This window comes from Triturus cristatus, chromosome 6 (genome assembly GCF_964204655.1).
Source record: "Triturus cristatus chromosome 6, aTriCri1.1, whole genome shotgun sequence".
NCBI classification, from domain to species: domain Eukaryota; kingdom Metazoa; phylum Chordata; class Amphibia; order Caudata; family Salamandridae; genus Triturus; species Triturus cristatus.
In genome coordinates, this window is record NC_140589.1 from 2,279,624 (window position 1) to 2,294,570 (window position 14,947).

Sequence of the window (14,947 nt, forward strand, 5' to 3'; positions counted from 1 at the left end):
GTTTGCGGGCTTGCAGAGGCACTGCAGATCCAAACAATGTATCAAAAAAATAAATAAAACTAATTTAATTACATTTACAAGAATATTCTATATTCTAAGTTAACTAGATATTAAGGGCCCGATTCACAGAAGTAATGTGAGACAAATTCCTAACTTTACGACTTTCGGTATTCACAAAAGGCATTTAGGAGTAGTAAAGTTATGATTTTGTCTTAAGTTTGTCTTAAGTTTGTCTTAAGTCTGTCTTAAGTTTGTCTTAAGTTTGTCTTAAGTCAGACTTAAGACAAAATGCTAACTTTACTACTACTAAATGCCTTCTGTGAATACCAAAAGTAGTACGTTTAGGACTTTATCTCAGATTAGTTCTGTTAATTGGCCCCATAGTTTTTATGTTTCAAAAGAAAATAGAGTATATTTGAAAAATAAATATCTCTAATTAAATAATAAATCCTAATATTTTGTACATTAATTAATATTAAAAATAAACGTCATAAATTAACAGAAGCAACAAAAGATTACATATACATAATAGTTTAGAAATAGATTTTGAAAAACCTAATAATTTCACTGAAAAGAATCAAATGTTAAAGGGTCATTATAGTCAGGAAATAGCAATTGAAAAAACCTTAGAAATTCACTGAAAAAACCAAAGGTTACACCAACGTTATAGTTAAGCTCAGCTTTGACACATACAAAACCAGTGAAATTTAGCAGTTATATTTACCTAAGCTAACTATAACGTCCGCTCCTACAATGCACTGCTTAGACCTCACATATTACAGCACTCATGACATGGTCAGTGACATCACTGATGACATCACTGATGACATCTCAAATGACATCACTGATGACATCAAGATACATTTTAAAAATACTTTTGTCTGATGCAGTGGAGATCAGAGCTAACAATCCTTCCCTCTGATGCACCAGTCATGAGTAAGTGGGTTGTTGGAGACTGAAATGAACCCATCAATATTTATGGTCTCACAAACACAGGTCTCTTGTAGGCACCCAGTATAAAAATCCCTTATGAGATCATTCCATTCAACATAGTTCACCTTGTATAAAAGGCTTGCCACGTTCCATAACAAACATTCAAGATTTAATGCAGGTGCGTGGGGTAATGCGTGGTACATTCCTAATATGTGTTAATGTTCATGGCCATGATATAGTTTGCATCAAAAATGCTCTTTTCCGAGTAGCGAGGGGAGCTATGTCTTGCGGCCCAAGAACTAAAGGACCAGGGGCCTTTACAGCGTGATCCAATATACGCTTAAAACCCGAGACATTGCAAGCCCTGGCAAGGCACATCCACCTCTCTGGGTCTAGCTTAGGCTCCTGACTCATATTTTGGCTTATCCGTGGTGCTATACCTACCAGCGGCATGGAGTCCTTACGCCTATCTACCTCCTCAAGGGGTGTGAAACAGTTGTGTGTTGGGATGGTGAAAGGTAAGCACATAGGAGCTAAGTGCATGGTAGGTCTAAAAGGCACTGTGCTGGATGGCTAGTACAAACATCCATGGGGTACCACCCTGATGCAACAGTGGGGTGTTCCTACATAATTCCTACTCCTGTTCCATAGAGAGCCTGCCAGCTGTGAATCCATAAAAATAATTACCACACAATACCCAGGTTCCCTTTTGGGCTCAGTCCCCACCCAACCTACTCTTTCCACATTGAGAATGTTGCTGTAAAGTATATCACAGCTATACACCAAAATACACCAAAATACACCAAAATACACCAAAATACACCAAAATACCGCTTATTCTTAAGTTGAGTATCATCCTCAACTTGAATATTGATTAGCGTGGTACAATTTTATGAACTACAAAGAGAGGAGTAGCTTCAGGTGAGAGCTGCAAAACCTTGTTATGTGGTCTAGGGACAAAGTCCTCACTCAAATGGCCATTTGGCCATGTTCACCTTGGGCCTGAAGTTGGTGAGCAATGGGCTATCTCCATGTGCCCTGGTTGAGGGGTACAGCTTGGTATGGGGGGAGGTATTTGGCAATAGATTGGCACCCGCAGGCTTGAAGGTAGTCTTGACTGCCAGAGAGTCAGTCACTACATTCCCAATACTTCCTAAATGGCTGTACCCTGCTCTTGAGACATTGCTGCTGCATAAATAACCCAGAGCCCCTGTGCCTTTATGTGCAGCTTTGGAGGCCCCTTGATCTATTCGAAGCTTTAATTAGAAATCTCAGTAGATCAAGCACAGGGTCGAATGGTTTGGCCAAGGCTGACTCGAGCGCCTTAATAAACATAGATTGTGTTGGATCTTCCCCCTGACTTAGGTGTGGCACATATGTTGGCAAAGGCTTCTGGGTTGGCCAGCCGGTCATTGCTTTTTTATTTCTAAGTGGGGGAGAACTCATATTTGCATTACAGTCCATTGAATTATTACTTATCAATCACTAGGTCGCCATTAAAAACACATGGATTAATTTAATGTATGACTGGGAAAGATGGGCCCACAGTGACTGGGATCATTGAGAGTGAATGTTTTGTTCCCCAAAACCTTCTTCCACGCACTCTCTCTCTCACTGTTAAGAGCATCCATGGTATTCGTAAGAAAGCTTGGGATAGTTGCCGTTAATGGTTGCTACTTAAAAGATAATAATAGTGTTGCAGGTTTCTCCTATCCATTGCAGCTGGATGTTCAGATGCTAAGCACTCACCACAGAATCACAAAATAAAGTGAAAGGCCAAGAGGGATAGCCCTAACCAGTCTCGCCCAACCACAGACGTGGCTCGTCTTTGCCAGGCATGTGCCTGGGCATGGCCTGTGCCACAGGAGTTATAAAGCACTTAAGAGCATGAGGTCAGCGTGTGCCTCCTCCTAGTTCTGAGCGGTACAAAAGGGGGTGGTGATGGACGGAGCATCAGAACCAATCAAACACTCACACCCAGTCAACAGATCTGGGTTTGATCCATCACCGTTCTTTAGCCCACTCTACCACCCCAGTTCAGACATGGCCATATGCAAATCAGTCTGACCCTGTGCCTCATGGGAACAGTCCAGCCCTAACTGCCAAGCCATGCCTTCCCTGGACCGGAAACAAGCTTCCTAGGACCGGTTTCTGGCATTTCAGCTGTCTTCAGCCAGGCTTGCTTGAATCCAGTGGCAAAATGAGCAAGGGACTCACGTCTGAGCATACCCTGCCAACTTATGGCGAACAAAGCGGTACAAAAGGGGGTGGTGATGGACGGAGCATCAGAACCAATCAAACACACACACCCAGTCAACAGATCTGGGTTTGATCCATCACCGTTCTTTAGCCCACTCTACCACCCCAGTTCAGACATGGCCATATGCAAATCAGTCTGACCCTGTGCCTCATGGGAACAGTCCAGCCCTAACTGCCAAGCCATGCCTTCCCTGGACCGGAAACAAGCTTCCTAGGACCGGTTTCTGGCATTTCAGCTGTCTTCAGCCAGGCTTGCTTGAATCCAGTGGCAAAATGAGCAAGGGACTCACGTCTGAGCATACCCTGCCAACTTATGGCGAACAAAGCAGTACAAAAGGGGGTGGTGATGGACGGAGCATCAGAACCAATCAAACACTCACACCCAGTCAACAGATCTGGGTTTGATCCATCACCGTTCTTTAGCCCACTCTACCACCCCAGTTCAGACATGGCCATATGCAAATCAGTCTGACCCTGTGCCTCATGGGAACAGTCCAGCCCTAACTGCCAAGCCATGCCTTCCCTGGACCGAAACAAGCTTCCTAGGACCGGTTTCTGGCATTTCAGCTGTCTTCAGCCAGGCTTGCTTGAATCCAGTGGCAAAATGAGCAAGGGACTCGCGTCTGAGCATACCCTGCCAACTTATGGCGAACAAAGCGGTACAAAAGGGGGTGGTGATGGACGGAGCATCAGAACCAATCAAACACTCACACCCAGTCAACAGATCTGGGTTTGATCCATCACCGTTCTTTAGCCCACTCTACCACCCCAGTTCAGACATGGCCATATGCAAATCAGTCTGACCCTGTGCCTCATGGGAACAGTCCAGCCCTAACTGCCAAGCCATGCCTTCCCTGGACCGGAAACAAGCTTCCTAGGACCGGTTTCTGGCATTTCAGCTGTCTTCAGCCAGGCTTGCTTGAATCCAGTGGCAAAATGAGCAAGGGACTCACGTCTGAGCATACCCTGCCAACTTATGGCGAACAAAGCGGTACAAAAGGGGGTGGTGATGGACGGAGCATCAGAACCAATCAAACACTCACACCCAGTCAACAGATCTGGGTTTGATCCATCACCGTTCTTTAGCCCACTCTACCACCCCAGTTCAGACATGGCCATATGCAAATCAGTCTGACCCTGTGCCTCATGGGAACAGTCCAGCCCTAACTGCCAAGCCATGCCTTCCCTGGACCGGAAACAAGCTTCCTAGGACCGGTTTCTGGCATTTCAGCTGTCTTCAGCCAGGCTTGCTTGAATCCAGTGGCAAAATGAGCAAGGGACTCACGTCTGAGCATACCCTGCCAACTTATGGCGAACAAAGCGGTACAAAATGATCTCTTGACTTGGTAAGAGTATTCTGCATCATTCAGAAACTCTGACCATCACCACCCCCTTTTTCCCAAATCGATTTTATCCACACTCAGTGTGGGAGGGTATGCTCAGACGTGAGTCCCTTGCTCATTGCACCATCAGGATTCAGGCAAGCCGGGCCGACGAAGGCTGTGATGCCAGAAACCGGTCCCCGGAAGCTTGTTTCCTTCCCAGTATAAGAATTGGCTTGGTAGTTTGGTTTGCCCTGTTCCCATCATGCACTGGGACAGGTTCAGACTAATTTGCATGTAGCCAGGTTCTAAGCTGGGATGGTGCAGTGAGCTAAAAAACGGTGATGGATTAAAACCATGATCTCTTGACTTGGTAAGAGTATTCTGCATCATTCAGAAACTCTGTGCATCACCACCCCCTTTTTCCCAAATCCTCCTAGTTCTGGGCTGAAGGAGGCAGCTGGGGGATGAAATCCCACCCCAGCAGATATGAGGCAGAAAAGCGTCCCGCAGGAGTTACAAGGCACTTTAGAGAGTAAAGACTGGGAGCCCCTCCTCCTGGCTCTGGGCTGCAAGGTGGCAGCTGGAGGATGAAGTTACACCCCAGCATCTATGCAGCAGAAAAGTATCCCACACAACGGAAGTTCCAGGGTGCTTAAGAGTGCGAGGTCTGCAAGCTCCTCCCTCTGGTTCTGGGCTGGAAGGTGGCAGCTGGGAGATGAAGTCCCACCCCATCAGCTATGCTGCAGAAAAGAGTCCCTGTTCCAGTATTCAAATAAACCTCATCCCTTCTGTACTTAAAGTGTGGATTACTTGGGAAATGGAACACAACACAATCAACCCTTTTTAGTACAAACACGAAGCCAGCGTCAGTTGTTTAACAATTGGAGCAATGGATTACGGAGTGAGTTATTTGACTGAAATAGACATTACCGTTGACACATGTATTGTTGTTGTTCTACAATTATCCTTCTTTATTTGTCATTGAACTATTGCATGCCTGTGGCTCTTAAGCATGTGGCAAAGCGCGTGCACTGGAGAGGAAAGGGCCATAGCTTTTGCTTCTTGTTCTTTGTGTGGAGCCGAAGAACATTCTTCAGTAATCCAACGTGAGGCATTAGCCTGTTCTTTGGTCATCCAACATTTCAAGTTTTATCTTTGGGATTTTATTTGTATTATAAGAACAGACCATTAGCCCCTAGTGCACGTGTTTTCTTGCAATAATTCTGAAAATGCTACCTCTAGGATTAAAAGATGGATAGGAGGGTTAGAGGAATACCATATTTGGATAGAGTACTCACCTGAAATGTGTAATGCTGATGTGGATTGTATGTCAGTTTATTTTGGTTCAGTCGGGTGTAGGCGAAGATGCTAACAGAAACAGCCAGACACATCGTCTACACACTATCTTGCAGTATCAACATTTTCTGAAGTGGATGGTGGAGGCTGAGAAAGAAAAGGTTTTGGTGACCTAGAATGGACAAACAGGTGGAAGCGGTGGTAAGAGATTGTGTCCAGTTTGCTGCAACAACAAGTCTAAAGTTGACAGGAAGGCAGCTCTTTCTCCAGTGGACATTCCTGGGAAACCTTGGACTAAGCTCGAGCTAGATATCATGGCCCCTTACTGTGTCTGATATTTGTAGCACTAGCTCTTCTTATGCTTGGCTCCTGTACAGTCTCAATGTGTTCCAATAGATATCATTGGGCCAGTTGAATTGCTACCGCCAGCAGAAAGGCATGGCTGGTATTGTTTGATTATACATCAAAACGGAGTTATGCAATTTATATGAGTGGTGTTTCCACCAAGGTGGTCATTGAATTCTTATGATGTGTGTTTGTTTTTGAGGGTACCCCAGAAATGATTTTCACTGATAATGGGGTGCAATTTTATCTTTCTAAAATGGAAGGACTTCTTCAAAGACCTATTTATCACCCATTTTAAGACAGCATTGCACCCCAGACGTGGGTGGGTGGAGCTCATGAACTGACAGGTGAAAAAATGTGCACAAGGACAGTGAAGGGTAAATTCATGAGCAAAGGGATTTTGAGGGAGAAGTTGTGGGCTCATCATATCATTCTTAAAGGCATTAATGCATTTTTCATTGTATAAAAGGAAGGAGTAAATGTTGTAAGCTTAACCCAGCATGGTTGAAGTGCAAGATGTATGCAATTAAGAAAGATGAACAAAAGATTGCAATATCAAAGGAAATATAAGTGTTGCGATAACCCTAAGCATGGTGTGAAGGAAAGGGGGTGATAGTGGGATCATCAAGAAGCCCAGTATAGGAGGAGGAGCCAAGATGGCGACCGAGACGCCAGCGTAGATTCCCGGCTCCGTGAACCTCCGCATCCCGCACGGATATCCTGTACTAGATCCTCAGCTTGCGCCATGGGATCGTGTTTGTGAAGGAGAGTGGCAACCGATCGTGTGACTCCGGGGTTTCTGGCTACTGTACCGCCTGAGAAATCTGCGGATGAACTTTGCGGCCCGTGCAGCCCCGGAGCCGGGACCTCGAGTGGACGCCTTGGCCGGGTGGCAGTTTAACAACAGCGGCCTGTGGTGACTGGGTGGAGTCGGTCCACCGGAGCGGTGCTGCCCCCGGCCTGCATCTCGCCACGGCCGCTCCCGTTGCTAAAGCGTAGTGGATCGAGGGCATGCCCGGAGGTGCAGTTCTCAGACTCTTCGGTGTTTGCCCCTGCCTTTGACGGTGAGCTGCCTGGACACCGCCCCTAGCTCGCCCTGATCCTTGCAGACTGCTCCCGGATTTTCGCGGCTGCTGGTCCTTGGTGGAGACGACTGCTGCCCGAGTCCACGCAACGGCTGAATTTGTACCTGCCCCCGGACCCCTGTCTCCAGCGACGTGGATCCCGAGGTGCTTGTCCCTGGGTCCCGGCCCCCATACGAGTCGGGCCTCCCCCGGCGGCCATCTTGTTGCGATGCAGCCTACTATCCTGTCCACCGGGTCGCAGCAGGATTGGGAGTGTGTGACTTTTGGGAGTGTGGCAGAGCGACCGCGGGGAGCAGTGCTGGGGTACGGCGACCTCCTTGAGGCCCTTGGTGCCCTTCATTTCTCCTTGGCTTGTGGCATCGAGGTCTTGGGGAGTAAGATCGATGGTGTGGCATCAGCGTTGGGACAATGGCGGCATGCTGGTCCACAGTTACACAGGGACTTCCTACACTGCACACAGGAGGATAATGTCGCGGCCATCCCTGCGATTAGTGCGCAGCCGGACACTCCGGACAGTATGCTACCGTATGATCGGCTGACTGAGGGTTTGATCTGTTCCGGAGGTAGTGGTTCCGAGTGGAAGGTGGTGGCCTCGTCCCGTGCACGACCTCCGGTGACCCAGGGACTTTACCAGCAATGTCTGTCTACTTTGGATGATTCAGCCTTCCCGGACCTTGTGTGCAGTGCAGATCCTGGGGCAGCACTGGGAAAGACGTCCCTCCGAGATGCGGACTGTGTTGGCGTTCTGAGACCTCCACCCCACCTGTGTGCGTTGCCTCCCGGTTGTTTTGGGACATCCCTTCACCTTGGAATATCGGACATGGCGCTGGGTCGAGGGGTAGGCATGGGCAGCATCACCAGGAGTGGTCAGGGATGAGGCTGATCCCTCGGGGTGGTCATCTGGTAGACGGGCGGACTCATGGTTGTGTACTCCCAGGACATAGCTACTAGCATATTCGGTGCGCAATGCTCCCCATTCCCCCTTTTGTTATGGTCGATTTGGTGCTACTTATTGTTTGCTGTTGGGATACCTTACTGTGCGGGAGGGAGAAGCCGGGGGTATGTTCTGAAGGCCCTCCTCCAGTTTATTATATTTTCTCCACCCCCCCGCCTGGTGGGGTTCTTTCTTATTCCTTTTTCCCTGTTTCTTCTATATTTCGGGTCTAGTTCCAGGGCGACAGGCACACTGCTGGGGGGAGGGGCCATACTCATTTGCAGAGGTGCAGGGTGGGGGGTTGGGGGGGGACTCTTTTCTTTCTCAGTCTTCCTCTCCTTTTCCATGGCCTCCTTTTTCTTCTCCGTTTCTTCTTTTCTGGGATCAGCGTGGTACGCCTCTTTTGCTGTGAACCGTTGCCTCTCCGTGTGTGCCACAGTTTCCGGGGGTTCTCTGGGCGTTAGGTATGGGGGCCTGCAGGCGCAACTGTTTTTGATATTCTTCCCCATCATTTCCTGTGTTTGCGCCATGGATTCAATAGATTGCTGTTTATTGCTAACGTCTATCATGCGGCCTGCCCTTTATCGCTGTTGGGAAATTGTTTGGCACCTGATCCTACTGTTTTGTTGCATTATAAAATGAAAAACCCCTTTTCTCCTGGTGTCCTACCTGCGCGGCTCCCGGGCCGAACTATCTTAGTATGAAGATTTTGCTACCGAGGTGCCGCATGTGCTTATATTTGACCTTATTGCTCTGATTGCTTAGCGGCCGGCCCTGGGGGGTTGTAGGCCCATACTTGTCAATGATCGAAATGTCAATAAAGGTTTTTCAAAAAAAAAAAAAAAAAAAAAAAAAAAAAGAAGCCCAGTATAGCTACGAAGGGCGCACCCACTTATTTTGGAGCATTTAAAATCAGCAAAGTAAAGAAGAATGGGGTGACTTGGATCTGGGTGAAATGTGGAGCCTGTCAAGGTTGGCTCGGGAGGACAGTATCTTTGAGGTCAGTTAGCATGATGGTGAGAAAAAAAGAGAATTGGGATGGAGGTGAAGGGATTTAGAAGTCAATTCTCAAACGAAGACAAATAAGACCGCTGTCAGAAGAGGATGCAGAGAGCAGAAGACGCTGGAGCATTTGAAGGACTTTTTACATTACTGATGGTATATAGTTACCTTGTGGTGGTGTGTTGGTCTTTATTTTTTTTTTGACAATGGATTCTATGGTTTGAGCTGGGAGCAGTTATTGATGGACCACAGTGATTGTGACATCTTGATGGTGCGGCTTGTTCCCGTCTTCAAAGAAACGTCTCCCCTTTTAAGCCTGATTTGGAAGTGGAGCTCAACACTTTCTTTCTTGCTTTCTTCTTTCTCTTGTTCTTTCATTTATTTTTCCTCTTTGTACTTCATCCATTCACTTTTATCTATATTTTCCCTTCTATCTTTGTTTCATTCCTGCCTTCTGTCCATTCTTTTTTGTTTTTTCTTTCCTCCTTTTTAATTCTTTTCATCTTTTTCCTGTCTCTGCCCCCTTTTTTATTTATTCTTTCCTTTGATCTGTCATTGATTCTGCATTTTGTTCCTTCATTCCTTCTTTCTACCGTCACTACCTGCATAAATCGTTCCTTTCATCTTTCTCTCCTTTATCTTTCTTCCATCTTTTTCTCCTATACTTCCATCCTTCTTGTGGAGATATCATGCTTTAAGAAGATACCACAAATTAAAACGTTATGGTGAAATAAATAATAAATAAAAAACAATGTGGAAAAATGTTTTTGATAAAAGTTAGTGGTAGTGGTATTTTGGTATGGTAGGTGGGGGTATTAGGGTGTTTTGTGATCAAGGGGAAATGGTAATAGTTTTCTTTCTGCGGGGAAACGTTTCCCACAACAACTGTTATTTTTATCATCCTTTTAGAATGATTTAAGTTAAAAGTAAAGCTGTAATATGTTGGTTTGGTGCTTTTTTTAATAGAGTTCTTGCTCCATTTTATTTTACAACTCTGCACATTTCTAGACAGTTCAGATAGATTGTGAAGTGCCCTCTACAGCTTCACAAACTGTAAGTGTAGAACCTTACTATTCCCCATTATATATATCACTCCAAATAACTTACATTTCTCTTTTCCACTTGTTTAGTAAACATTGAAAATGAGAACGAAGTCTGCATGTTAGTTCTATTTTATGTTCTTATTTATTGAGTCAATGTTTATGCGACTGAAAATATGCTTTGTTAGTTTGTACATATTTTCCATACTAAGGGGCATCTATAGGGCCTTGCATTATGCTTCCACCACACAAAGTGGTACATGCACTAAGCAAACCTCCAAGTCATATTTATGACGCAAAGCCATGTTGCATGGATTTGAGTGGCTTCACAAATATGGAGTAATACAGCGCAGCGCAAATCGCTGCGTTGCCTTACTCTGCGTAAGGAAGGCTTTCCATGGGCAATGCGGTGGGTGTTCCCATGCAACTCCCATGGTTTTTGACACATTCCCAGATTTAAAAGGACTTGTAAACCTGTGGATGCGTCAAAATCTTACGCCGCCCCAGGGGAGGAGTAACAAGGCCTTGTTTTTTCATCTTTCTATGTGCGCTGCAGAAAGAGGAAAACACCTCTCAGGATTTCTTTGTGTGCAGGAAGGTGCATCTTCCTGCATAAAAACAATCCTACCTAAACACAGGCACCCTTGCACCCTGGTGTGACGGTGCCTGTATTGGCGCTAGGCTGCCTAAACGGTGCAGTGCAGGAGGGAAGGGCAGGAATGCAGGTATTGAATAAATATATTAATATATATATAAATAAATAGATATTGAAAAATCTGACCTGCCATGTTCTGCTTTCAAAAACAAAAGACTGCTGTATTATAAAAAGACAAAAAAGTGATCTCAATTATGAAAATTCTTTATTTGTTCTATTGCGTTCTGATTTAATTTTGATAGTTGTGTATACTTGAATTTCTGTCTGTATGCTGTTAATCAATTAAAAGTCACATTATTTGTTAACATTTTGTCTGCAGTTTCCATATTGGACATTCTGTGTGTGTTTGTTTATTTGAACATCATATAATCTTCAAAGTTACATGAATGTCATACCCTTTTCACAGCACCAAACAAAGGCATTAGGCTACCGGTTCAAATTGACAGAAAACATCACAGCATTGCTTTTGTGCCTCTACGGTGTGCAGTGGAGGACATACATAGTAAATTCTGGACAGAAACAACCCATTGCATGCCTTAAACATGACCTTCCCATTTTGAAACAGAACTTCAAATTCAGAGCTTCTGTTTTTGGATGTCTTGATCTTGTTACTGCTGCATGGGTCCACAAAGAGGTAGTCGCCCTTGTAGTCAGTGATTTGCACTTTTCCACCATGCACGAGGCACACCTGGAACGTGCAGGTGCAGTCTTTCTGGCACTGCCCCTGGATTCCATCGCTCGTTGAGGCCCAGTACATGCAGTTGTCCATCCGAAAGGCAATCCTCGAAGAGCAAATCAGCCCCTGGAGATCTGTCAAAGAAAAGTCAAATCAATGCTTCTCCCAATTTTCCACAAGTTAGATTTATTAAATCTGTCTTTCAAACATTGTAAAGCTATGAGTTTTGACACAGCTGTTGAATCTCCCCCTGACTTGTACTGTGACAATAAATGCACCCCAATCCAGGCAAACCCCAGAATTTGTAGAATGTTCCCCCTACTCTTAGACCGCGTCGAAGTCGGGTGTGTTTTGCTCTGTTTTCAGTAATACTCTTGCAGTGTCCTATTTCTGGACTCATGCTTTTGGCACAGCAGGCAGAGCTGCCCAGATGGACTCTTTACATTTGCTACAATGGGCTATGAAGGATGGAATTTAAGTGATTCTGAAGAGATGCTGCAGAGAAGCTGTAGCTGGCAGTGGGCGTGCCATCACTGTCCCCCATCCAACCTTGTATGGTAGGTGGGTAGAACAGGAGATGTTCTGATCAATGAGGCCGCAAAGCCTGACTTGCAGCCCTTACACTGAAACCATCACTTTTACCCCTGCTGCTAACAACATCTACAATATGGACCTGTCCAGAGTGTTTTGCCAAAGCCCATTGAACTCAAAACGTCCTGGGAGCTTGGCTTTCAGTTTGGCACACTGGTGGACTTCCACTTCGCTTGGGGAGTTGAAGACATTTCTGGGCCTTATGATCAAAATGGGAATAGTGCAAAAACTAAAGCGTACTATTGTGCTAGTACACTCCCACAGTTTGGGTAACAGCCATCTTTGCACCTGTCATGAGCAGAGATTGTTTTTGCTGTTGCAGAGTATGCTGTATTTCAATGACAATTCTGCTGCCTTGCCCTGGGACCATCCATACCATAACATGTTATTCAAAATTCGCCCTGTCGTAGAACATTTGTCTGCCCGGTTCCAGAGATGTGTACCCCTGGAAAGAATATATCCGTTGATAATTCCTTGATCCTGCACAAAGGTGACTGCTGTTCAGGCAGCACATAGTGAGTAAAAACGACATCAAAATATATAGAGCCTGAGATTGTACACAGGGAGGTTCGCCACTCTACATCCTGCCGATTGCCCTTCCACACTAGCAACCTTGGAAAGGTCTGTACGGGAGCTTCTCCAATCACTCCTTCAAAAAGGTTATAGCCTTTATGTGGACAATTTCTATCTGGGAGTAATGCTGTTCAGCAAGCTTTGCAAAGCTAGCAACTTAGCAAGCGGTTAAGTATGATACTGCCACAAAAGATTCCCGCAGGAGCTAGTTTGTAAGAAACGTCAAAAATTTCAGAGCACTGCGTTGCGTTCCAACTAACTGCTCGCAGTCAAATTCGCAGATAGGCAGCATCTGTATGTGCTCACTACAATCCATGATGTGTGCATTTCCCTCGTCATGGTTTGGGGTCAGTTAGCTGAAGCTCACAAGTCCACCTGCATACAACAAGTATATGGACAGAGTGGATAAGAATGACCAGATATCTCAGCCATGTAAAGTGCATTGTAAAACTCGCACTTCGTATAAGAAGTTTACCCATCCGATCCAGCTGGCTAGATACATGCATATGTCATTAGATGGCCTAGGGAAGACCTATGTCTTTTCTTGACTATCAGTTGACGATCATCAAAACTCTTCTTCTTGCAGACGCAGGAACCTCTGCTTCATCTGCTGTGAGGGTCCTTGTGAGTCTGCAGGATTGGCACTTTGCTGACCACGTTACTGCAATACAAATATTCAACAATGTTGTCATTGCAGTCTGCTCTAAGCAAGAAAAGTGGCATGAGAGTCTATAATACTGCCCCAAGTGCCTATCTCAGCCAAGCCTGTGTTTTCCAACTTGCCTTATGTCATACCATACAAAAGTGAAGTATTAAAATTGATTGAGGTGGAGCTTCCCATGTCCCCTTCAAGAGGCTGTGCAGGGATAAATACCATCCATGGGCCACTACGTCACTGGGACAGCAGTATTTCAAATTGTTTCCTCTAGTTGAGAACATTTTGGCCTTGGTTACTGCCTGCTTGAAACTGTTATCCACCACCAGAATGTAATAGATATTCTTTTTGCCATATGAAAATGTCATTACAGTCACCACACTGCTGTACATAACAGTGGATGGCGCATAGGCACCGTTGTCACAGAGTACCCTCTTTGACAAAACCTACAGCCTTTGGCGGTTTTCCAAGTGCTCTTTGGGGACTGTAGCACAGTCTTTCCAAACACGTTTACCTTAGTTTCAAAGGTAGATATGCTCCCTCAGTTTGAGGAATCTAGGCCCCAAGCCATCCTCACTCTTTACTTGCACTTAAAGCTTGGAACAACCTGCCCTACACATCTTAAATTCATGAATTCTGCAAGAAGCTGAAGACGTGTCTCTTCAACTAAGCAAATCCATCACTTAGCCCAGTACTACTCCTGCATCAGCTTTAAAAATAAATAACATTACACAGAACTTTGCACCCAGCACAACACAAATGGGTCATATTTGTGGCCTGCTTGTCAAGTTCGACCTCTGTCAGAATGTTGCAGATGTTCTGTTCGTTATATGACGAATGCATTAAAGTCACAGCACTGCACATAACAATGAAAAGGACATAAACCGTGTTGTCACAGAGTACCCTGTGCGCCAAAAGCTAACATAGTTCGAATTTTTGGAGGGGCTCTTTAGGGAACCTCGGATGATACACCCCATCATATTTACCTTAGTTTCAAAAGTAGATATGCTCACTCACTTCAAGAAATCCAGACCCTGAGACATCTTCCGACACCCCCAAACTCACATTCACAAACAGGAAGGAGTTTGATGTAGCCGTGGGAGTGCACTAAAGGTGCATGAAACTCAATCTTCCTGAGTCTTTTGTGGGTCTCATGAGAGCCATTATTCAAGGTTCAGTTGGCACGCGTTTGGTATTGCTTAGAATGTTGCGGCAGGCAAATACTTGACAGTTAGGTAAAGTTTCTTTTCATTTGTGAAGTTGTGAAGCTTGTTGAGGTGTCAGCCGACCAAGGGGCATATCAGCAACAACCGGCGATATATATCGCTAAGCGCACTTAGCGCTAGGATAATTATCGCCGGCTAGCGTGGATTTTTATCGCTGAGATAGCGTGCTATTAGCAACGCTTATCTCAAAAGCGATAAAAATCCTGGCGCTAACTGCCTACCGTGAGATTATCGCTGGAAACCCAGCGATAATCTCCCGAAATGTGGCGTTAGCATGTTGATAGGGACTCACAAACTTAGCCATGATATCCTCCTTCCATAGGATATCATGGCTAAGTCAGTCCTGAAGCAG

The 14,947-nt window shown here is 45.4% G+C and overlaps 1 long non-coding RNA gene across 1 annotated transcript in view; it reads right to left on the reverse strand.

Moving 5' to 3' along the window:
* Positions 1-11,062: 11,062 nt before the first annotated feature.
* Positions 11,063-14,947, reverse strand: part of LOC146813614 (uncharacterized) — a 35,952-nt gene continuing 32,067 nt past the window's right edge. The window contains exon 3 of the long non-coding RNA XR_014962879.1: positions 11,063-11,684. This is a non-coding gene — a long non-coding RNA (uncharacterized LOC146813614). The remainder of the gene's footprint in view (positions 11,685-14,947) is intronic.